Source organism: Balaenoptera ricei, chromosome 13 (genome assembly GCF_028023285.1).
Source record: "Balaenoptera ricei isolate mBalRic1 chromosome 13, mBalRic1.hap2, whole genome shotgun sequence".
In the NCBI taxonomy this organism is placed as follows: Eukaryota; Metazoa; Chordata; class Mammalia; order Artiodactyla; family Balaenopteridae; genus Balaenoptera; species Balaenoptera ricei.
The window spans coordinates 62,792,025-62,818,132 of NC_082651.1; the positions used below are offsets into that span (position 1 = coordinate 62,792,025).

Sequence of the window (26,108 nt, forward strand, 5' to 3'; positions counted from 1 at the left end):
GTTGAATCGCTGAGTCATAAGGTAGGTTTAAGTTTAGTAGTTACTGTCAATGTTCCCAAAATGACTGAGCCCATTTACACTCTAAATACATCCTTGGCAACACTTGGTATGGTTAGTCTTTTTTTTTCAATTGAAGTATAGTTAATTTACAATGTTGTGTTAGCTTAAGGTGTACAGAAAAGTGATTTATGTAGATATAGATATATATTCTTTTTCAGATTATTTTTAATTACAGGCTATTATAAGATATTGAACATAGTTCCCTGTGCTATATAGTAGGTCCTTGTTGTTCATCTATTTTATGTATAGTAGTGTGTATCTGTTAATCCCAAACTCTTTTTTTCTTTTTAAACAGTAATAACAACTTTATTTATTTGTTTGTTTATTTATTTATTTATTTTTGGCTGTGTTAGGTCTTCATTGCTGTGCACGGGTTTTCTCTAGTTGCAGCGAGTGGGGGCTATTCTTTGTTGTGGAGCGCAGGCTTCTCATTGCGGTGGCTTCTCTTGTTGTGGAGCATGGGCTCTAGGTGCATGAGCTTCAGTAGTTGTGGTGCGTGGGCCCAGTAGTTGTGGCAGGCGGGCCCAGTAGTTGTGGCTCGCGGGCTCCAGAGCGCAGGCTCAGTAGTTGTGGCTCATGGGCTTAGTTGCTCCGCGGCATGTGGGATCTTACTGGACCAGGGCTCGAACTCGTGTCCCCTGCATTGGCAGGCATATTTTTAACCACTGCACCACCAGGGAAGGCCCCCAAACTCTTAATTTACCCTCACTTTTCCCTTTGGTAACCATAAGTTTGTTTTCTATGTCTGTGATTCTATTTCTGTTTTGTAGAAAATTTCGTTTGTATCATTTTTAAGATTCCACATATAAGTGATATCATATGATATTTATCTTTCTCTGTCTGACTTACTTCACTTAGTATGATAATCTCTAGGTCCATCCATGTTGCTGCAAATGGCATTATTTCATTCTTTTTGATGGCTGAGTAATATTCCATTGTGTGTGTGTGTGTGTGTGTGTGTGTGTGTGTGTGTGTGTGTGTGTATGTATATATATATATATATATATATATATATATATACACACCATATCTTCTTTATCCATTCATCTGTTGATGGACACTTAGGTTGCTTCCATGTCTTGGCTATTGTAAATAGTGCTGCAGTGAACATTGAGGTGCATGTATCTTTTCAAATTAGAGTTTTATCTGTTCTGGATATATACCCAAGAGTGGCATTGTTGGATCATATGATAACTCTATTTTTAGTTTAGTTTAGTTTCTTTTTTTTTTTGCAGGGAGGGGAGGAGAAGGAAGGATTTATTATTACTTGCAGCAAGTAAGGAGAACACTAGGGATTTTCCCAAAGCAGCGTCTCCCTGAAAAGCAAAATTGGGGTTGTTTTAAGCTAACGGTGCATGCATATTCATGAGGGTGCTTGAGCAGAGGAGAATTCAGCATAGAATTGGGGCAAAGGTCGACAGAGTCCAAGCCTTAGTTGATTGAAGTCAGGAGGGTCAACATCATCGTTCCATCCTCCACCTGGGTGGGAGCCTTAGTTCTTGAAGGTTTATGGCCGACCTCACAGCATTTCATCACACATGCAGGGTAAGGAGTCTATAGCTGAGTTCTGGAGGTCAGAGTCCAAAATGGGTCTCGCACAATGAAAGTCGAAGGCTTGTTCTTTTGGAGGTTCTAGGGGAGAGTCCATTTCAGAGCCTTTTCCAGCTTCTAGAGGTTTCCCACATTCCTTGGTTCCTGACCTTGCATCGCTCCAACCTCCACTTGCATCCTCACATCTTCTTCCTCTATTTTTAGTTCTGTAAGAAACCTCCATACTATTCTCCATAGTGGTTGCACCAACTTACATTCCCACCAACGGTATAGGAGGGTTCCTTTTTCTCCACACCCTCTGCAGCATTTATTAATTGTAGACTTTTTGATGATGGCCATTCTGACAGGTGTGAGGTGATACCTCATCGTAGTTCTGAGCTGCATTTCTCTAATAATTAGCAATGTTGAGCATCTTTTCATGTGCTTGTTGGCCATCTGTGTGTCTTCTTTTAAATTTTAGCCTATTTGCATATTCCTGGTGACTAACTATATTAAGCACTTTTCAGGTGTTGGGCCTGGCACTTGGGGCATTATGAGATCTGTACCTGCCCAGAAAGTATCCCCATGCCTAAGGGACTGAAACATTAAACAACTAAAAAACACAATGACAGATGGAAAGAGAGACCACAGAAGCCAGAAAAAACACATTTTCTGCTTTTTAAACAAAGGGGCCTGTATTTTTATTTTGCACTGGGTCTCACAAATTATGAGCCTGGACCCCACCCGCAGCCTGCTGAATCCACATCTTCAGGGTAGGGGCTGGAATCCTGTTTCCACTGCCTCTAAGTTAGTTGAGGTCATTCTCTCTCTGCATCTTGGTCATCTACTTCCAGCGTTGCCTTCAGTCTCCCCACCAACCCCAAACCACTCTCTGCTTTACAGCCAGAATGATCTCTCTAAAACAAAAATGGGATGCACTATTCCTTGCTTCCCATGTCCCCATTTTCCTGGGGTTAAATCCTAGACTCTTTAGCACCGTTTACAAGGCCCTGCGTGACTTGCCCCCTGCTTGCTCTGCAGCCTCAGCTCTCTCCATTCTCAGCCTCCAATCATAGGAAACTACTTTCAGTTCCTTCAAAGTACACACTCTCTCAGTCTTTGGTGCCTTTGCACGGGCTGCTCCCATTGTCCCATCATTCTTCTTCGTAAGGCCTCCCTACCCGCTTCTTAGTGTGGTTAACTCTAACTCATCATTCAGGTCTCAGGTTTAAAGTCTCTTCTGTGTAAGTCTTCCTAGACCCTCACCCCCTATTTGCTCCATAACGCTGTCATGCTGTGTTATAATTGCCTATTTACCTACTTACCTCTCCCATTAGATAATAAGCTTTATGAAGGCCTGTACCCTTACCTTCTAGCACAGTGCCTGGCACATAGTAGGGATTTTGTTGTTTGTTGAATGAACAAATGAATATTGGAGCACTTCAAGTTCCTTAATATAGAAGGCAAGTTAGGGATGGGGGAGGGGAAATGAGACTGAAGAATGAGCAGAGCCCAGATATGGAGGAGATCATATTTCAGGAAAAAGTTTGATTTTGGTTCTGTTAGTGAGAAGGAGACTGACAAATTTTACTCCCTGAATTCACATCCCTCAAGATGGCCTGTCACTCTATCTCCCTGCTCCACATCACCTCTGTACTTTGGCTTCTGCTGATCTCCTGTCTAAAAGTCCATTCCTTGTTTCAATCACACCTCACCTGCTCTCTGAAACTTTCGCTGCCTCTCCAGACTCTTCTTTTCTCCCTAAGATTGTACAATATTCCAAGCCAACACTACACAATCTGTTACTTGATTGCGTTCCGCCTGCCATCATTTACTGTGTGTCACATTGTCCTCTGAAAAACAGGATATAGGGGAGAGTGACTATAAGCAAATAAAAGAGGAGATTAAAATAAACATTGCAAAGTATGTCCAAATGAATATTATCCCTCCAAATAATCCTCATGTGAAATCATTTTGGCACTCATCTTTGGGAATGGGTGTCAAATCCCTTTTATGCACTGTAAAAGAAATAGAATTGTTCTTTATTGTGACCCTGAATTTTTGGCCCCAAATAATATTTACTTAGCTTGTTCATCTACCTTATTTTTCAGACTTGACTCCAAATGACTTTTATATGTAACTGTAAATGTTCAATCAGAAAAGCAGAGGCACTATGAGTGATACAGAACAAGGGATTTATTTTATGGATTAGACTTTACACAGTTGTGGGAGCTGGTGAAGATGCATGTTGACACTGCATCTGGAATGGGTCTGAGGTCTCTTTAGATCATCAGCTGGGAATAAAATATAATATGAAGAGTGGGAGAAGGAAGACAAACAGGACTCCACATGGGTCTGTCACTACCACCATCACTGATTATGAGCATGACCCACAGAAGAAGCTTTGCCCCAGAGCTGCACCTGTGTCTGGTATCTGACCCTGGAGTCAGAGAAGCTGGAGCAGGCAATGCAGTGGCAACTCCTCTGAGCCTTGCTGCAGCACCAGGCCCACAAGGGGAGGCGCCTGGATCAACAACAGTGTGTGCAAGCTGCAGTGACACCTTGTACCCTATACCAACCTGCAAATTCTCTCACGACCAACCCTAAGTCAGCTGTGTACCAGTTGTGGAAGGGTGTTCTGGGAAATGTAGTTCATCTGACTACGTTGCTGACGCACAATACCAGCACAGTTATAAAACTCAAGCTTGACCCCCCAAGGGATGGTTTGCCACCATTGAAAGCAGTCAAAAGCAAATGCCAGTATATGAGTTCCCCAAAGTGCTAGACACAAGGGCAGAATCTTTGGAATGAGTGGCAAATGCTTCCAAGAAGTTCAGATTGACTTCTTTAAAAAAAAGACAAATGTTCATTTGGGTGTGTAACATTTTAATGTCTTTATGGGGGTTGTGGGGGGAAGGGGGGGAAGACAAGTCATATTATTTTATAACCTCTCCTTCTATTTTCATCATTTCCCCCTCTGGTTCTCAAGTTTACAGATCTTTTTGTTTTTGCTGTTGTTGGTTATATTTTAGTTCAACTAAGTATTATGGCTGATTCATACGTTGTTCAAAAGTAATCCAAAGAATGAGTAAATCCTGGGAAAGTATCCCAGAGCTGGCTAATAACTTCTCCCTTCCCAAGGTGGGTGTTCTTGCTACTTTCTCTTATCATGATATACTCCCTAACTGTAGAGTTTTAGAGTCCATTTTTTCTCTGGAATTTTGGTCCTCTGGCCTTTCACCACTTCCATGACATCTATGCAAGTCCTTTCTTGTTATATGGCCCATATCAGCTTCTGGGTTTTAGCTCTTTCTAAAGGCTTTCTCCTTTAATGTTGACAATGTGATATGGATGATCTTATTCTTGTCACCCTAGGCAAATCCAGAAGCCAGCAAAAATGGCCTACGGGTATAAAAAACCTAAATAACAAATGGCGTGGTTAATAAATTACATTTCTGTCAGCCTGATCTTAGTTTCCTTTTTTATTTCTTAAACAAAGCCTAGAGGCTTATGATCCCTAGTGTATACACCGCCTTGACATTGCTTCTAAGTTTTAAAAACCGTGTTAAATACACAAACACAAAATTTACTATCCTAACTATTTTTTGGTGTACAGTTCAGTAGCGTTAAGTACATTTACAATGGTGTACAATCAATATCGAGAACTCTTTTCATCTTGCAAAACTGAAACTCTGTACCCATTAAACAACTCATTTGCCCCTCTTTCTAGACTCTAGCAATAATCATTCTACTTTCTGTCTCTTTGAATTTGACAACTCTAAGTACCTCACGTAAGTGGAATCCTATAGTATTTGTCTTCCTGTGACTGATTTATTTCACTTAGTATAATGTCCTTAAAGTTTATGCATGTTGTAGCATGTGTTAGCATTTCCTTCCTTTTTAATAATAATACTGAATACTGAATAATACTCCATTGCATATATATACAACATTTTGTTTATCCATTCATCCATTAGTGGACAATTGAGTTGCTTCCACCTTTTTGCTATTGTGAATAATGCTGCTATGAACATGGGTGTACAAATATTTCTTTGAGACCTTGCTTTCAATTTTGGGGGGTATATACCTAGAAGTGTAACTGTTGGATCATATGGTAATTTTATTTTTAATTTCTTGAGGAACTTCCATACTGCTTTCCATAGCAGTTGCACTATTTGACATTCTCACCAACAGTGCACAAGGGTTCCAATTTCTTCACAACCTCACCAACACTTGTGATTTTCTGTGTTTTTTTTTGTTTTTTTTTTTAATAGTAACCATCCTAATGGGTGTGAGGTGATATCTCATTACGGTTTTGATTTGCATTCCTTAATAATTAATGATGTCAAATATCTTTTCATGCTTGCTGTCCATTTGTATATCTTCCTTAGAGAAATGTCAATAGCTCAATTCTTTTTATCACTGGATAATATTCCATTGTATTGATGTACTACATACAGTTTATTTATCCATTCATATATTAAAGGACATCTTGGTTGCTTTCAAGTTTTGGCAATTATGAATAATGCCTCCATAACAATTGTGTGCAAGTTTTTGCATGGACATAAGTTTTCAACTCATTTTGGTAAATTTCAAGGAGCATGATTGCTGAATCATATGGTGAGAGGATGTTTAGTTTTACCCTGTCTTCCAAAGTGCCTGTACCATTTTGCATTCCTACCAGCAATGAATGAGAGTTCTTGTGGCTCCACATTCTTGTCAGTGTTTGATGTCAAAGAATAGAAGAGGGAGTAGATAGTAGACAAGATTATACCCACCCCTCCCTCTGGAGCTCCCACTGCTGCACTGATATATGTGTTTCTATGTCTCTCTTGAGGCCAATGACTACTTATTCATCTTTGTACAGTAAGAAGTATAGGGTCTGGCAGAGAGTAGATGCTCACTATTTGTGGAATAAATAAGTAAAACAGTCACAAGTGATATTACCACTTTCTGGAGAAATCTCTGTGGCAGTGATTCTTAACCTTGTCTGCACATTGGAACCACTAGGGAAACTGCAGGAAAATGCAGAAGCCTAGGTCTCACTCTCAGAATTTCTAATTTGGATGTTCTTGGGTAAGGCCTGGACATGAGGATTTTTTAAATATTGCCAAGTGATGGTAATACAGGTATCCCCCAATTTTTGAAAGTTCCCTTTCCACCACATCACTTTTACAAAAGACTACGTTAGTACCTGTTTTTGCTAAAAACAACAACAAAAATCCAGGGAGGATTTTCGCTTTTACAGAAAATGGTGAAAAGCTAAAATAACGTTCAGCGTTTGTTTTGCAGGGAGCAGTTAAAGAGGCAGAGTTTCACCCCGAGCAGTGAGAGTGGCACCACCAAGCCTCCTCTCCAGAAACCGTACTCAGCATCTCAGCATCAAGCTGCCATAGCTCTGAACTGTGTCTGTGAGTACCTGTGCTTTATCTTGATTTATTTAGTGCATCCGCAAGCAAGATGCATCCTAAGGTAATTGCTTTTTTGATTTACACCATCTTGGCTTCAAAAGGTTTCATAGGAACGTTCTACTTCCCGAAAGCAGGGGAAACCTGCTTTCCAGTATACAGTCCAGACTAAGAACCACTCGAGGGAGCATCAGAATCACTTGGAGGGCTTGTTAAAACACAGATTGCTGGGCTTTACCCCCGGAGTGTCTGATTCAGTAGGTTTGGGGCCTAAGAATTTTCATTTTTAACCAGCTCCCAGGTGATGCTGCTGTTGCTGGCCCAGAATAGAAGAGAATAGAAAGAGAGATCTCATTCAGCTGTGAACAACCCACTCTTCCTTTCTCTTATTAACTTCATAATTGGCCCCAGGGATGGACTTATGAGTAGTGTACTCTTACTAGATATTTTAAATATTTTAATATATACCCTCATACTTCCCCCAAAAGAATTTGCAGTGGTAGTATGATTTGAAGAGAAATCGAAAAAGTTCTCTGGTAATTACTAATTCACGTTTTTGGCTATTAAAAGCTTATCAAGGCCTTTATCACAAGTATTACATATAATGCAGATTTCCTCCTTGGAGGAAATAGAACCCTGGGCTCAGCGGGGAGAAAGAAGATAGTGAAGGCAGACTAGGATGGGGACATGCAAAATTACTGACTTAATATCCACTGGGAACTGCCTGGGTTTTGACCCTCAGGGTTCTGATTCCTGACAGCCCAGGAATCCTGTCTTCAGTCACTGGCTGTTCTGTTCCTTATCTCCACTTGTCCGCACCCGAGCACGAATCACACCCTAACCTCCCAGACTGACTAAGTACTGCAACCTCTTTTGTTCTCCTGTTCAAGTTCCTCTTTGATCAACACTTTTTGCCTCTCTGGGTTTCAGCGGTGTCATCTGTCAAGTGGGGAAAGGAGGATGAGGGAACAACACAGAGGCCAACTTGGGTATTTGGTCACTGTGATTTCTACACTAATTCCCTAGCTTTGGGGCAGAGTAGCACAAAGGCTGGCAAACCTCAGCTTCGCTCTGGAACACCCAGCCTCGGAAAGGGACTGAAGGGAAGTGAGTTGGCTCTTCCTTATTTGCCTTATGGGGTCAACCTGGTGTAGAGAAAAGAGACCTGGACTGAGAATTAGGCGTCCTAGGTATCACCTGAAAACAAACCAACAAACAAAAAAACCGCACAACCTAAAAGTTGAGTGTTTTATTCTGGGACCTTACGGAGGACTATAGCCTGGGAGACAGCTTCTCAGATAGCTCTGAGGACTGTTCCAAAAAGGTAAGGAAGGAGCCAGCTTATGTAGGAGTTTTGCTGAAAACATGTAGTCAAATATCAAAAGATTGCTGCTAGTCACAAAAGAACAGACATCTCAAGTTAATGACTTCAGTGCTTTTCTATGTATGGAAAGATGCAAGAGTCTGGGCTCATTGAAATTATTCCTTTGAAAGGCATCTTAACTATCTAGGGCTAGTATCCTGTTTTTCTCCATCCTGAATTCCCCTCAGGGTGCACCGTCAGGGGCGGCTACAGTGGCTGATGGCTTGATGGTGTGGTCCCAGTTCTACCTTCCACCTTCTATGAGATTTGGGGCAGTCATTTCACCTTTATGGGCCTTCTTGTTCCCTCATTTGTTGAATAGAGTTAGCTACGGCATGGGCGTGTTTGGAGGATCAAATGGGAGATTGGAAGTGAAAGCACATGGTGCTTATCAAAGTATATATTTTATATTGGGGCCCAGGGGCCCACTGTCCTTCCAGAATATTGTAACTGAGAAGGGGCACCACAGTACTTGTATCTTTACCCCATTCTATAAACATCATCAAACACGGTAGAACATACCCAAATAAACCAGAGTGCATTTGTGCTCATAAAGAAAGATATGGCAGAAGCTCAGTTGGAAATCCAATCCAGGTTGGTTCCAGAAACACACATTTTATGCCGAATTTTGCATCCATGATTCCCCTACTCCTCATACACATCCCACTTTTCAGCTCAGTCCCTGGGCCATATTCTTTTTCTCTAGCTCATAATCCCCAAACTCAAGGGAAGATATCCTTGCTGGGCTCTGACTCTCAAAAGGAAGAGAGAAGATTGCCAGTGGCTTAGAAAGGACAATGCTGCTAGCCCCTGAACAGACCCCGGCACCTTCTAAAGGAGAAATCTCTTGTAAGCTGTGCTGTTCCATGAGCAGTGGGCCTTGGCCAAACCAGAACTGAGGAATTCTCCTCCCTTCATTGAACATTTAGAACTGTATTTTAGGTTGTTTTGTTGGTTTTATAATAAGTATGCATGACTTTAGTAAGCAGAGGAACCAAGGATTTTTTTTTTTTTTTTTTTAGATTTTTAGAAATTTCATGTAATGTCTGAAACATTTATATTAACATATTTCCATATTATATTAACATATTTCCATAAAGGATTTTTATTTTAACTATAAAAATACTTTATTATTGGTAGAACATTGGTCAGAATTGTTACTGTATTCTGGTTTTGTTGATTGTTGTTTTGAAGTATACATATATAATAGGGACAATATTTTGAGAGTACTAAACCAATGTATTTTCATCCTCTGTAACTCATAGTTCCTAGAGTTACTGAGGCTCCCATATCAACCCAGACCAGAATAGAGAAGATACTCCTTTAGCTGTTATCCATGAGACCTGGTGTCCCACAGGATAGGAGGCTATGGTGAGGATTGTTCATTCTGAAGATGGAGATGTGTGGGAAAGGAGAGACAGTAGATCCAGAGGGAGATAGAGATGGTCAAATGCCAATGCTGGGGTTCTAGGCCCGCCTTCCTGGCTGAACCTCAAGGTGAGGAGACTGTAGAGACATCTGGCTGGCATCGGGGAGCCCAAGTTAATTGGATTTGGTGACTCCATTCCCAGGGCATGATCTGGAGAGGCTGCAGGACTCTAGGAGCCCAGACTTTAGCTTCTCTATATCCAACCTGGGAAGAATGATGGTGTGGTCTCAGAGAAGGCAGGAGAGCAGAGGCAGTTCTCTATAGCCTGTGTGTGGCATACAGAGTATCTAGGAACTCCCAACTGCAAAGGGGCTTAGGCCTGATGGAATAGCCAATCTGGAGTCAGGATGAAAAAAACGCCAGTATGTAGATGCTTTTTTAAATCAGAAGGAATGTGTCTGAGAACTCAGGCTCCAGGTATGTGTGCCAGTGAGAAACAAAAGATTGGATGAGGCCAGTCCAGAGGCCAGGCTAGGAAGCAGGAAACATGTGGATCTGAGTCCTCCTCTTTCCTGGTGCTGTGAGGTCATATAAGCTCCCACTTACCCCAAATGTCTTTTAAAAACAAGTGGGAGAGGAAATGGAGAGAACTGAGCATTTTTGCAAACTCTGGATCATTCAAAAGAGATTATTTAAATGGAACAAATGGAGATACGGATGATTTGAAACTTTTCCGTCTCTCACTACTCATGGGTTGGGAATTTGAGGGGGAAATTAGATCAGTTATGGAAAGATAAAGAAGTTTTATTTCCTTTGTACAACTGAGTAGTGCAATGTGTAAAAGTCCAACGCTGCTCCACATATGTGCTGTTAGTTGGATGATATCAATTGTTTACCCCTTGGTTTTGCGTGCTTTCTTGATTTGCGCAATATTTAGTCCTAGAATCCTTGAAAAACAATCTACACACACGTAGTAACATCATAGCCCAGTTACTGCCATGACCACAGCCCTGATTCTGAGTCACCAGACTCCACACCTGGTCTGAGGTCACCCTGGGTTCTAAAGGCACCTGGAACACCTCTGTGAGCTGTCATTAAAATATTTTGCCTACTTTCATCATCCCAGCTTTATATCCTTCTAGAAGAAATGCCCAAGAATTGTGTTATAGTCTCCAATTTTAAAAAGTAGTTTTCGGAGTGTTTTATTTGTGTTATGTCATATTGTCCCAACAACTCTGTGAGTTAGATGGAAGAAATGGTAGTAGTTCCATTTTACAGTAAAAAAATCAATTCCCAGAAGCTTAAGTGTTATCAGTCAGGGCCCAGTCATGAAAACAGAAAGCATATTAGGTCCTTCAAGAGAGAGAATTCATTACAGGGGATTGGTTGCAGGCATTTGTGTACTCAAACTGCTCACACCAGCTTGTGAAATTCAGCGATGCCATCTTGGTAGTTGAAAATTATACATGGTGAATGATCTATATTACAAAAATCGGTATATATTACACATCAGGTTTCTTTTTGTTTTTGTTTTCCTGGAGAGCTGGTTATTAAATATTTACCAGCACATCACTGGTTATAGGTATTGGAGGACTGGGAAAAAAGAGAACATTGACGTAACAGAGATAGTAACTGGAGAAAGCAGTTACCATCCCAGGACCAGGAAACGAAGGAAAGAGGTTGGGTTACGAAAACCTAGGAGGTCAGAGGAGGCCCCCCCCAAAGCCTGGGCTCAGACTGCAGAGGAGTGGCTGCCCCCCTGGTGCTGATACAGCTGAGGGGCACAATGATACTGCATAGGGGTGCTGAAGGAACATGGAGGCCACAACCTACCACTGATGCTGGGGTGAGTCTGATAGGGATAGCAAGCCAGCAGAAAGGAGTGTGTCCTTCCTCCTCCTCCTGCCTTGAGTCTCCCTCAAGTGCCCCTATTGGCAGAGCTTAACAGGGAGCAGCGGCAAAGGAGAAATGTGGTTTGCAGAGTCTCCAGCCGCAGCGTTCAAAGCCACATACAGAAGATGGGTGGGGGTGAGACACAACAGCTTAAAAACTAGCACATTAAGGGACTTGCCAAAGGTCACATAGTAAGTGTCATCTGCCTTGTTCCCTTGATATTTCAGGGCCTAGGCAAGTCCCTGGTATATAATATGCACTCAGTAAACAACTGTGGAAGGAAGGAAAGAAGGCAGGCCAGAATGGCCCAGCACACATTCAAAGGCAAGAAGAGTCCAAAATATCCTTGGTCTCCACTCCCCCACCCCCAGTGTAAGCACAATCACAGCATGGAGTATGTCTTTATACTTGACTCGGTTGTCTCCCAGTGCTGCTGTGGGAGCTGCCTAAGGAGGTACTAAAGCCTGGTGCTTTGGAGAAATGATCTGGATTCAAATCCCAGACCAACTATTTAAGAGTTGTGTGGCCTTGGGCAAATTACAACATCTCTAAGCCTTGGTTTCCTCCTCTGTGAAATGGAGAGAATAATAGTGTGTAAGGCTTAAACAAGGTAACAATTGTTTGTGGCACACGTTCAGTCAGCGCTCACTGTTACTCCCACCCCACACCCCAGAAGGGTGGTCAGATAAATGGCCAACTGAGGCCAGGCTGGGGCCAGTGATCCCGTCGTTGTTCTGGGCTTCCCCTCCCTGCTCCCCAGTGCTGGCCAAGACCCGGGCTGGAGGAGCAGGGACCTGCCCAGGGCTGCTACAGTCAGGCCAAGGGTTGCAAGATGGAGGCCAGGCTGGCCAGGCCCAGGCTCGGCAGCCCCAGAGGCTCCCATACACGGCACTGGGAACCTCACTGCAACTTGGAGATGGGAATCTGTGTGTTTCCTAACAGCTCTATGTTTCAAAGCAAGTTTACTCCCGACACAGACAAACGCGGGTGTGGCGGTTCCTTGCATTCAAAACGAAACAGAAGAAAAGAAAACAAAGAGAACCCCCGCCCCCAAGCCCCGGAAGGCCTGCAGACTTTTTCCCAGGCAAAATGTTCAGCGAAAGAGGAGGGAGCGCCTTTGTGGCTGCTGCCCGGATTTAGAGCCTAGGAGCGCAGCCCTCTCGGGGGCTCAACTCCGGGGTCCCGCGCCTCAAAGGCACCGCGGCCCCAGAGGCGGGGCGAGTGAGGCTCGTCCCGCCCAACGCCGGTCCGAGCCGCTCTCCCAGCCGGGTCCCGGGCCGCGGGGGGCGGAAGCACCGCCGGGCTGAACGCGCCCTGCCCCGGGAAGCACCCGCTCCCCCTGCCGGAATCCCGGGAATGTCGCCGGTACGGGAAGCATCTGGACGGCCTCTAGGCAGAGGGAGGGGTCAAACCTGGAATTTCTCGGGTGCTTTTGCACAAATTCCCCTCAGGCTTTTCAGCCCCGTGAAGTTGAAGCCCACGAGTGTGAGAAGGAAGTCGCCTGCTTCTTCTCGGGGCCGATTTTGTCGCGGCAAAGGCTCCCAATCCCCGCTCTACGAGCACCCAAACGCTCGGACACCCTTCCCGGCTCGAAAGATCCCTTCTTTGTGTCTGAGAGAGGAAAGCCTTCCCCGCCTGGAAACCCACAGGGCCAGCCCGAGCAGGTGTTTCCAGCTGGATTGTCGCCATCTTGTGGCAGGATTGGGTGGCCACACTGGCGCATCGGCCAGACCATCCTGTCTACGACTTTTTTAGGTCCCAGAAGTACCTTTCCTTCTTTCCCCCAACCAGCTAGGAATAGAAGAATTTAAATCATGTTCCCTGGGCACAGGAGTTGAACTATGAGGCGTCTGTCCCCTCCTCGCTCAACTGCATGAACGGTGTCTTCCTAAAGGCAGCCAAGTGTTAGCTGGAGAGACCAGCCTTACTGAGGGGCTCTGCCTCCTCAGGCACAAGAACCCACCTGAACGAGGTGCCCATCCCCCGCCAATTTCCCACGATACAAACTAATGATTAAGAAGGCAGAGTCCTGTTCCTACTGCTTAGTAATGTTATTCTGCTTGATGAGTATTATTAAAGGACCCCTGTTATTAAAGACTCCCTGTTATTATTGTTATTATTATTATTTAGCACGTATAATGTATTCTGTAGTTTCAAAACACTCCGGCTGTTATCTCCTTGGGCTTTCCAAACACTTCAGAGAGGCAGGCAGGTGACAACTTCATTTTATATAATAGGGAAACTGAGACACTGTAATTAGTGCCAAGTTCATGGATTGATGAGTCAACAGTAGTCGTTTCTTCTTGGATGATTACTGTCTTACTCTGAAGTGTCATAGATGCCAGTAGATGGTAAATAGACACCCCAACTTGGGAAACTAGTTTCTCTCACCCACTTTTATGACCCATTGTAAATACATTAGAAACCCAGTCCCAGAAGTTTTAAAACTTACGAGTCATGTGTTCATTGCATTGAACATATGGGTGATGTTAATTGCATTTTATTTTATTTTTACAAGTCAAACACAACCCATTAAAGTAAAAAAGCAAGGATGTTACAATCAGTAGACCAGATGTACCTTGATTTGGAGGATAAATTGGTTTTCAAGCCATTCATTCATTATGAAAATACCCCATTCATTAGACATAACAAGCATAAAAAAGACCAATAAAAAACTGACCATCTTATTTTAAAGTCTATTATCTTCTTAGAGACAAGAAAAACTATTTTCTGCTTTCAGACTTTCCTCTTTTCAAAAAAGTTTTCAGTCTTATGAGTAGGTGCACTCATATTACCAGAGGGCCTTGAGTTTCTTCAATAACTTTTTTCTTTTCCAAAGCAACAACAGAATTAATTGCTTTGCTCTGCTCATAGAAAGCGGTCATATAATGCACTCCCCTTCTCCCTCTTCATCCCCCCTCCCCCCCAAAAGAAATATATCCTGTCATTCTGGAAGTCTCCAGTGGAAAGCCTTGGGCTTGAATTTGGAGCTGGGTCAGGGATGAGGCAAAGGAGGGTTTGAGAGGCTTGTCCTATCCCCAGTTGCTGAGTTAGCTTAGCCCCCAGCAAAGCTATAAAGTTGAGGAAGTTTGTCCTTGGAGGTTTCCCATACAACCTTTAGTATTCTGTTTTTACACAGTTCTCACCCAAAATAATAAATTTCTAAATGTACATGTTTAAAAAAGTTAAAGGAGTTGTTTGCTGGTCTGGGGGGGAGTCAGGCTAGACTTCTCAACCTTCCCTTATATTCATTCAACTCATTCATTCACTCAGAAGGGATGTATTTATAAATTGCATTAATAAATAGCTACTCTTGATGGGCCTATGATAAGCAAGGCACTCAAATTCATTATTCCTATGCAGCAGTCTTTTGAAGCAGATTCTCATTATCCCCACTTTACAGGTGAGAAAACTAGAGTTTAAAGAAAAAAATCTCAAAAAACCTGCTTATAGTCACACAGCTAGAGGGAGAGCTGGGATAGGAACATAAGGTTGCAACTTCTGTGCACTCAGAAATGTGAAGCTCCCTTCACCCTCTGGATTCCTTCAGGTAGGAAAACAAGACTCAGGAGTGTGATAGGTAAATAGGAAATGAATTGAAAAATAATACAGAGTGACAAAACATTCCCGGCCAGCCTCATCCTTTTGTCTCTGTCTTAGGCCAGCTGCACATGGTGGGATAGGGAGATGGGTTGATGGAGAAGCACATGACTCTCCAAACTTTTTCAGACTCCTTCAACTTCCAGCCAATGGGGAAGAGGGTTCTCCAAGGAAATCCCAGCCTTCACCGGGTATGAAGACGGTCCAAAGCCCTAGGCAGTCCTAGTTAGAAAACAAATATGTAGGTGTTTACTAGTGTGGCAAGTGGGAATTTTTCCAGGCAGTACAGTATACACTGAATAAGGAAAGGGTAACATAACAATGGGGGTGGTGATTTCCACTCAATTGTGAGATTTAAGAAATTGATAGGAAATTGACAGGCAATGTGGAACAGTGTTTGAGAGTACTTCTCTGGAACCAGACTGACTGGATTGAAATCCCAGTTTCATCACTCATTAGCTGTATGACCTTGGGCCAGTAATTTGGCCTATCTGTGCCTCAGTTTCTTTTTCTTTCTTTTTTTTTTTTGTATTTGTTTGTTTATTTGTTTGGCTTTGCCTTGATGTGTTTTAGAAATTTTTACAATGAAAAATAGAACTTGAGTATTATTTATTCATTTGTTTCTCTATGCATTCCTGAGGGAGAAGGCAGGATAAAGGATGTTTCTGTTGGCTGCTGTGTTCCTCACAGGCCTACACTGTCTCTCCCCCAGAGCGTGCCCGCATCTCTCCTTTGCCCTTTCATGCCGTCCAGGCAAATTCATTTTTGACATTTTTGCTCCCAGTTCCAAGTCTCTGTTCATTTGTCATCACATCCCTGGGACCATGTCATATGCCTCAGTTTCTTCATCTGTAAAATAGGAGTGATTATAGTACCTGCCTCATAAGGTTGATGTGAAGATTATATGAGTTAATATATGTGCTTAGAGCAGTGTCTGGTCCATGGTAAACACAATGCAAATATTCGTATTTATTATCATTATGGTGGAGAGAAACTTTTCAGTCAAACTTATCTGGGCTCCTATCTCTGCTAGGTAGTCCTGGATAAGTTACCCAACCTCATTGAGCTTCAGTGTTCTCATCTATAAAACAGGGTAATAACACCTATGTAGGCAGGGGCATTGTAAGGAGTGAGATAACATGCATGAAAATACCACAGTATTGGTCACATAGTAGTAGCTCAATAAATTCCCCTTTCCTTCCTTTCTTTAATTTATTATTAATGAACTTTTTTGGGTGTGTTTAGTGGTAGCAAAAGAATAGTAAAAATGAAAATATATGTAAACTATAAATATCTCTCATAATTAAACTATATAAATTAAGATATCTTTTATGTAAAAAAGAGAACTCTGGGGACTTCCCTGGTGGTCCAGTGGTTGAGAATCCATCTTGCAATGCAGGGGATGCTGGTTCCATCCCTGGCTGGGGAACTAAGATCCCACGTGCCACGGGGCAACTAAGCCCGCGGGCCACAACTACTGAGCCCACGCGCTCTGGAGCCCACGGGAGGCCCGAGCACCACAGCTAGAGAGAAGCCCTCATGCTGCAATGAAGGATCCCACGTGCCCCAACTAAGACCCAAAGCAGCCAATAAATAAATAAGCTTTAAAAAGTAAAAAATAAAGAGAACTCTGTGGCTGTAGGGATGTCATAGCACCCAGACATAAAATGACAGCCAAGCAGGCCTGTTCCTCGGGAAAACTGTGGGGCATGTCAACAGCAAGCCTATCCCCCTCTTTCTGTGCAGTGTTTTGGTGGGGTTCAACCTTGCCTTCCTCATCAGACTGTCTGGAGGCAGGATCTTTGGGAGGAGTAGGGGATGGGGTGAGGAAAGGGACTTGGAATGACTTACCCAGGGGTCACCATGCTCACCATTGCTTCAGCCCCTTTCCTTTTTCCTTGAAGTCGAGGTCTGAGGGACTGCATCAGGGCTGAGGTGGAGGGAGAGGCTCAGGGTGGGCTTCTGGCACTCTATGACACCCTGGACCAGGTAGGGGTCCAGAACACCCTTGCTCCTTGCTCCTCAAAGGGCGGCATCAGGAACATTCAGGGTCCTGTTAGAAATGCAGAATCTCAGGTCCCACTCAAGACCTACTGAATCAGAATATTGTTTTAACAAGATTCTCAGGAGATTTAGGTGCACATCACAGTTTGGGAAGCACTGAGGCAGAGCCCACGAAGCCCACAGTAGCCGCTTAGTCTGTATGGATGCTGGGATTGGGGCCTCTGCTTTAAAGTGTGTGTCTCCTCTTTGTTTCCTCTTCCCTTGAACCCACACTGTGTGCCTTATAAATGGAGAAGACAGTGGCTTACTATGGTGAGAGTGGCCACTTTAATTGATCATAACTCGCAAGATGCACAGAACTGGGAGGTGGCCCAGATGACAATTGAAAACTTACTTTGGTAGCAGACAGGGTTGTGAGGGCAACAATCAGTCAGGCTGTATCTATGGAGCACCTATATGTATCAGGTGCCTACTGTGTGCAAGCACTGTGGATGACACAAAGAAATAGCATGGTATGTTGGAAAGCACTGATCTGGGAGTCATCAGGAGATCTGGGCTCTGGTCCAAACCACATTTTTAAGTAGCTGGGCAATTCCCCTCACCCCTCAACATCTTCCTTTCCCGTCTGAAAAACGTGTGGGTCAGATTAGAGGATACTAAATTCCCATCCAAATCTAAAGAGATGTGATTCTAATAGCCCTAGCCTCAAAACCTTAGTCTAATTGAATAGACAAAATGATTTTAAATGATTACACATGAAACAGAGGGCAACCCAGGACAGGGTGTGATTAAGGGCCGACTTGTGCGGAACTGGCAGCGTAGGGATCAAGGACTCCTGGAAGCTGTGTGTAAAGGGCAGTATCTGGAACCTCCCTAAACTCCTCCTCCCTAACTAAACTCGCTCCCAGAGCCAATAGTGGGCTGAGGGGAGGGAGCCCGGGCTGGACTTCCATGCATGGCCACTAGGTGGCGCTGTCCTGATGTGAAATCCATGGCTGGCAGCGACGCTTCAAGGGAAAACCTTCGCTGCCCCTCTGGCTAAAGGGACAATACTGGCTTCCAGACCTTAGAAACACGGATTTTTAGGGTTTCTAAGATGCTGAGGAACTCAGAACACAGGGTCATCTTGTGTCTAAGCAGAAATCAGTTCAGTGCATACATTCTGCCCTGCTCAGCTGACATGAAAGAAGCGACCAGCAAGAATGTCAGCAGAGAGCACACGAAAGAGCCCACCTTCTTACACACACACACACACCTTTTTGGCCATCGAGGTGTAGGGAACCCCCCTTCCCACACTAGGTCTCTACCCCCACCTTCTTGTCCTGATTCTCACTTGCCCTACAAATAGCAGGGAATTTGAGCCTAAGTCAGAAGCCCTCCCTCCACATGCCCACCTCCAGGAGAGCTTCCTTCTCCCATGGAGAGGGAGAGGCTCCAATCTGGTCACTTTGTCCTGAGGTGAGCAGTGTCCACTCCAGAGCTACCAGCACTCTTCAACATTCTCTCCATTTCATTTCCCTGCAAAAGGGGGTGTGTGGAAGGGAACCATAGCATGTATGAAGGCTCTCCTATGTGCCAAGCTCTGGGCTAGGTGCTTTGCATGTATTGCTCCGGAGTCCACTTCCTCTGCCCTGGTTCCCACTCCCCACTCCCACTCTGCCCTTGAAAAACAACACAAACAAACTGAAACCTTGTGAACTCTCAGCAATTACTCTGAAGCTAGGTGAAAGTGCACAAAACTTGCAGCCCTCACACCTTGGTCATTTTCAGTTCCCTTTCTTGACAGCCATGTGACAGTGTGATGTCATTTAACCTTTCTGAGCCTCAATTTTCACATCTGTAAAATGAAGTAGAAGCTATATAGAAACCAATTTTTTATTTTAAAATTTCTTATTGTAGTAACTTTTTATTGAGGTATGATTGACATCCTACAAAGTGCACGTCAGTGCACAGTCCATTGAATTTTCAGGCCAAACATCCAAATACTGAGACTGAGAACCAAATACTGCCAGTATCGCAGAGACTCTCGTGCCCTCCGTGAGTCAATAACCTCCCCTACTCCCATCAGGGTGCATACCAGCCCAACTTGTAAGAGCACAAATTCGTTTTTGCCTAATTTTATACGTAATATAAATGGAATCATACAATATGTACTCTTTCATCTCTGGCTTCTCTCATTAAACATCATGTTTTTACATGCAGCAATAATGGTTTGTTTATTCTATATGCTGTAACGAATTCCACTGTGTGACTATACAACAATTTATCCATTCTATATTTGTTGGCCATTTGGGTAGTGGAATCACGGAGCCCTAACCACTAGACGACTAGGGAATTCCCTCTAATTCTAATATTTCCCTTTTTGTGCCACTTTCAAGTAAATTTGAATTTGCACAGGTTAAAGCATCTGGATTTTGGTGACAAGCACATCCTTTCCTGGTAGTCTGGCTATGAAGGAATTTGAGAAGATTGGGGCTGAGAGAATTTTGCTAGCTCCTAAATGTACTTCCTTTAACAGGTGTGTAGCTGCATTTCAGTCCTGCACAAACCATCATAGCCCATTTCATGTGTTTTAATCCTGTTTCCAAAATTAGATTTTCAGATCGTTGGACAAAAAGGACCATATCTTTCCCTTGTCTTATACCTCCCACAGAGCTGACCAGAGGTTGGGACAAAATGGATGGATATTTAACTGATTATTTTCATATTAAACCCATTAGGTTGGCCCACACTAGAATAGATTAGACTAGACCAGCCAGTGGAGGAAGAATTGCCACGATAGGAGCTCCGAATTATTCTGGAGTGGGAAAGGGCCCTGAAAAAGGGCAAAAGTCTCTTTTCTGTAAGTCTCGGCAAAAGACTCACTTGTGTTTCATTGGCTCTGATTTGGTCATATGCAGTCCCTGAAAAAATTAATCCAGTCAGGGTCTTGCAATACATATATGCTGGATTTTTAAAACTATATGTATATATGCTTTTCATTAACTTTTGAGATCATGAAATAAAGAAAACACATAAAACACATAGATGCAATATAGTGAATAATTAGTGAACAATTATGTAATCACTATGCAGATCCAGAGAGAAAACATCGCTGGCATCCCAAAAGCCCTTATGCCATGTGTCTCTTCCTGATCACAACTCCCTCCCTCCTTCCCTCCAGAGATAATTATTATCCTGACTTTTATAGTAATTTTTTCCTTGTCATTATAGTTCTGTCAAATACGCATCTTTTAAAAATATAGTTTAGTTTTGACTGTTTTGAACTTTATATAAATACCAGTATTCTTTTCTGTCTTGTTTTTGCACTCAGTATTGTTTTGTGATCAAACCATGCTATTTCATGTAGCTATAGTTCATTCATTTTCATTGCCATATAGTATTTCAATCTGCAAATATGTCACAATTTATTTATTTATTCAATTGCTGTTGGATATTTTAGGTTGACTCCAGTTTAGGCTGATTTTGAATAATGTTGCCAGTACAGCCATTCCTATACACATTTCCTGATATATATGTTTAAACATTTCTCTAGCATATACATTTAGAGGTGAAATGGCTATATGCATATCTTCAACTTTACTATACTCTACCAAAGTATTTTTAAAGTTCTACCAATTTACATTCCCATAAGCAATATACAAAAGTTCCCATTACTTCACATCCTTGCAAACACTTTGTATTGTCAGACCTCTTAATTTTTGCCAAACTGATGCTTCTGTGGTAGATTTCCATTGTGGTTTTAATTTGTATCTCCTTGTTTATTAATGGAATGACTGCTTTTTGATATATTTATTAACTAATTGTACTTCCACTTTTGAGAGATGCCAAAGTCCTTTCCTCTTTTTATTATCCTTTTTTTTTTTTTTGCTTCACCACATAACTTGTGGGATCGTAGTTCCTACACCAGGGATTGAACCCAGGGCCTGGCAGTGAAAGTGCCAAGTCCTAACCACTGGACCACCAAGGAACTCCATATAGTCCATTTCTTATTGGTCTTTTGAATAAGTTCCTTATATATTCTGGATCCAGGTCCCTTGTCAGTAGAACATGTTGGGAATATCTTCTCCTATTCTATGACTTATGGTTTCTCTTTCTTCATAGTATCTTTCAGTAAACAGAAAGTTTCTAATTTTAATGTAGTCAAATGTTTCAATCTTTTCTTACATGGTTGATGCTTTTGTTTCACCTTGTGGTAGGTCTATGATTCAACTAAAGTTCATTTTTGTGTATGGTCTGTGTTAAGGGTTGAATATGTGGTTTCCTAATTTCAGTAAGTGCTGACAGATTGCTTATCAGAATAACTCTACTCATTTCAATCATACCATCAGTGCAAGAGAGTTCTTGTCTCCCCACACTCTCTTCAACAATTGCTATTATCTACCTTTCTATTTTTTGCCATTCTGACCAACAAGAGGTATCTTGTTTTAATGTAAATTTCTACCATTAACAATGAGTTTGAGTCACCACTGATTTTTGTGATGCTATCCAATGAAGCTATTAAGAAATCTTTTGTTATTCTATATCTTGTTTCTTTTATGTCACCTAATTTTCTCTCAAAGCTTTTCTGTCTTCTCTTTATCTATGATGCTGAAATTTCAAAATGATGTATCTTCTTCCATTTAAAGGACACTTGTTTTTGAACTCTTATTCGCAACTTGGACATTCCAGATTGATCCTCCAAATTTCTTTCGTATTATTTACTACTTTTTTTTTATAGCCTACTCTATTTTGGGGGGAGATATCAATGATCTCAGCTTCCTAAAACTTTACCTGTTCTCTGCTTATTTCTATTTTGTAACATGCCATCACAACCTTTTTTATTTTTATTTTTTTAAAAGCATTACTTTTTTAAAAATTAATTAATTAATTAATTTTTGGCTGCTTCTGGTCTTTGTTGCTGCCCGTGGGCTTTCTCTAGTTGTGGCGAGCGGGGGCTATTCTTCCTCGTGGTGCGCGGGCTTCTCATTGTGGTGGCTTCTCTTGTTGTGGAGCATGGGCTCTAGGCGCACGGGCTTCAGTAGTTGTAGCTCACGGGCTCTAGAGCGCAGGCTCAGTAGTTATGGCACACTGGCTTAGTTGCTCCACGGAATGTGGGATCTTCCTAGACCAGGGATCGAACTCGTGTCCCCTGCATTGGCAGGTGGATTCTTAACCACTGTGCCACCAGGGAAGACCCACCTTCACAACCTTTTTTAAAAGTATGAGATTTTCTTATCTCTCTAAGCACATTAATTCAAGTTTACCTTTTTAAAAATTTCTGTTTCCTAAATTTTTTCAGTTAATTTCAAGACCTTTTGTGCAGCAACATGGATGGACCTAGAGATTATCATACTAAGTGTAGCAAGCCAGATAAAGACAAATATCATATGATATCACTTACATGTGGAATCTAAAAATATGATACAAGTGAACTTATTTATAAAACAGAAAGAGACTCACAGGCATAGAAAACAAACTTATGATAACCAAAGGAGAAAGGGGGTGGGGGGAGTGATAAATTAAGAGGTTGGGATTAACATATACACACTACTATATATAAAATAGATAACCAACAAGGACCAACTGTATAGCGCAGGGAACTATACTCAATATTTTGTAATAACCTATAAGGGAAAAGAATCTGAAATGGAATATATATATATATAATATATATACACATATATATAATATATATAAAACTGAATCACTGTGCTATACACCTGAAACCAACATGATATTGTAAATTAACTATAATTTTAAAAAAGAGTAACAAAAGGTTTTCTTCAAATGTCAGATTATCATTGATTACTTGTTCATACTTAGGATTAAAAAGTAATGAAATTATGACAGCAACTGTATGTAGAAAACTTAATGACTGTGGTTTTCCAGTCCAACATGTAAGAAGCTTGGAAGACACCACTCCATCCTAATAACAAGTAAAAACCTGAACAAACTGAAAAATTAACAACTCTTCTTAGATCCATAAAAGAAGTGAGGTCATAGGGCAAACTGCTGCCCCCCAAATTGGAGAAATCAACAGACAAATATTGAGAATTACAACTTACTGGAGCAGAAACCCGTGAGTGGCAATCTCCACAGGAATCAGTGCTGAGGTAGGGAAACCTGAGCTGTAATTGACAAATTGTTGGAGGCTCAGTGTGGACAAGTCTGAGAAATAAAAACTCAGTCAGTCATAGTCATAGTGGAGTCCCCGTACCTGTTTTACCTCCAGGTCCTCAAAGTGAATATTGGAAGAAAAATTCTCTCATGCTTCCAGCAGGAAGGCGGAAAAATGAACCATTTTGAAATATGCCAGAGCATTCTGTTTTTCTTAACAAGTTCTGCTCTAAAGAGAAACTAATTAACCAGAGACTAACATATTGGGTTTTATTAGAGCCTAACTGACCTGGGGAGAGGGAAATATGCAACCTCATCCCACCTAAGCGGTGGGAGGCACTGAAAAGCACAGGTGAAGTTCCACAACCCAGATACAGGCTCAACAAATTACTGAGACCTAAGTAAGAGACTAAAGAACACTTTCCCTGCCCCCATACCTTACCACCTCATTATTAAAGGCTTATTTACAACAGTTTCTTTTACTCAGTACATTATTTCCAGCTATCAAAAAAAATTACAAGACATACTAAAAAGCAAAAAACATAGTTTGAAGAGACAAAGCAAGCATCAGAACAAGACTCAGATATGGCAGGATGTTGGGATTATTGAACTGGAAATTTAAAACAACTATGATTAATATGCTAAGAGACTAATGGATAAAATAGACAGCATGCAAGAACAAATGGGCATTGTTAGCAGAGAGATGGGAATCCTAAGAAAGAACCAAAAAGAAATGCCAGATACAAAAAACTATAACAGAAGAATGACTCAAGCTACTCCCTCAACTTGAATAATATAGACAAAAAATCTATAGCTAACATCATACTTACTGGCAAGAAACTGAAAAGAAACTTTCTCACAAAGATCAGGAACAAAGCAAGGGCGTCCCCTCTCACCCACTCATTTCCAGCATCACACTACAAGTCCTGGCTAATGCAGCAAGGCAAGAAAGAAAAGGCCTATAGATCGGGAAAGAAGAAATAAAACTGTCTTTGTTTGTAGATGACATGATCACCTATGTAGAAAATCTGAAAGAATCTGCAAAAAATCTGGAACTAATAAGCAATTATAGCAAGATTTTAGGATATAAGATTAACTTACAAAAGTCAATAGCTTTCCTATATACCAGCAATGAACAAGTGAAATTTGAAATTAAAAATGTGATGCCATTTATATTAACACATGTGAAAATGAAATATATTTCGTTATGCAAAATCTAACAAAATATGTATAAGAGCTATATGAGGAAAACTATAGAACTCTGGTGAAAGAAATCAAAGAAGAACTCAATAAATGGAGAGATATTACATATGTGTTAGAAGACTCAATATTGTCAAGTCATCATTTCTTCCCGACTTGATCTATAGATTCAATGCAGGCCCAATCAAAACCCCCCAAGTGGGCTTCCCTGGTGGCTCAGTGGCTGAGAATCTGCCTGCCAATGCAGGGGACACGGGTTTGAGCTCTGGTCTGGGAAGATCCCACATGCCGCGGAGCAACTAAGCCTGTGAGCCACAACTGCTGAGCCTGCGCATCTGGAGCCTGTGCTCCGCAACAAGAGAGGCCGCGATAGTGAGAGGCCCGCGCATCGCGATGAAGAGTGGCCCCCACTTGCCGCAAGTAGAGAAAGCCCTTGCACAGAAACGAAGACCCAACACAGCCAAAAATAAAAAAATCAATTAATTAATTAAAAAAAAAAAAAGACTCCTTCCTTAAAAAAAAAAACAAAAAAAAACCCCAAGTTATTTTGTGGATATTGACAAACACATTCTAAAGTTTATATGGAAAGACAAAAGACCCAGAGTGGCCAACACAACACTGAAGTAGAAAAACAAAGTTGGAAGACTTCCATGGCCCAACTTCAAGACTAAATATAAAGCTACAGTAATCAAGACAGTATGGTATTGGTGAAAGAATAGACAAGTTTCTCAATGGAACAGAATAGAGAGACCAGAAGTAGACCCACACAAACGTAGTCAACTGATCTTTGACAAAGAGCAAAGACAATACAATGGAGCAAAGATAGTCTCCTCAATAAATGGTGTAGGAAAAACTGGAAATCCGCACACACACACAAAATGAATCTAGATGCAGACTTTACACCATTCATAAAAATTAACTCAATATGAATCACAGACCTAAATATAAAACACAAAACTATAAAACTCCTGGAAAATAGCATAGGAACAAACTTAAATGACCTAGGGTTTGGCAATGACTTTTTGAATACAACTCCAAAAGTGTACTCTATGAAAGAAAGAATTGATAGATTTTATCAATTGGTGGCCATGATGGAGTAGGAAGACCCTGAGCACACCTCCTCCCGCAAGCACATCAAAATTACAACTACTTACAGAGCAACTATCTATGAGAACAGCCTGAAAACTAGCAGAAAAGATTTTCCACAACTAAAGATATAATGAAGGAACCACACCTAGATGGGTAGGAGGGGTAGAGATAGGGTGTAGTCAAGACCCACACCTCTGGGTAGGCGATTCACAAATGAGAGAATAATCAAAACTGCAGAGGTTCTCCCCAAGAAGCAAGGGGTCAAAACCCCAGCCCAGGGGGTCCTGCACTGGGAAGATGAGCCCCCAGAATGGCTGGCTTTGAAGGCCAGTGGGGGCTTGCATCCATGGAGAGCTATAAGGTTGTAGGAAACAGAAATTCTGCTCTTAAATGGTATGTGCAAAATCTCACACACTCCAAGTCCTAGTGCAGAGGCAGTAATTTGAAAGGACCCTGGGTTAGACCCACTTGCTGATCTTGGAAAGCATCCCAG

General features: G+C 41.9%; 1 long non-coding RNA gene across 2 annotated transcripts in view; it reads left to right on the forward strand.

Annotated features, from left to right (window-relative positions):
- The window catches only part of LOC132377114 (uncharacterized), a 322,850-nt gene that overhangs the window by 144,804 nt on the left and 151,938 nt on the right, over positions 1–26,108 (forward strand). For both annotated transcript variants that reach the window (XR_009506532.1, XR_009506533.1), the window contains one exon: positions 6,883–7,001. This is a non-coding gene — a long non-coding RNA (uncharacterized LOC132377114). The remainder of the gene's footprint in view (positions 1–6,882; positions 7,002–26,108) is intronic.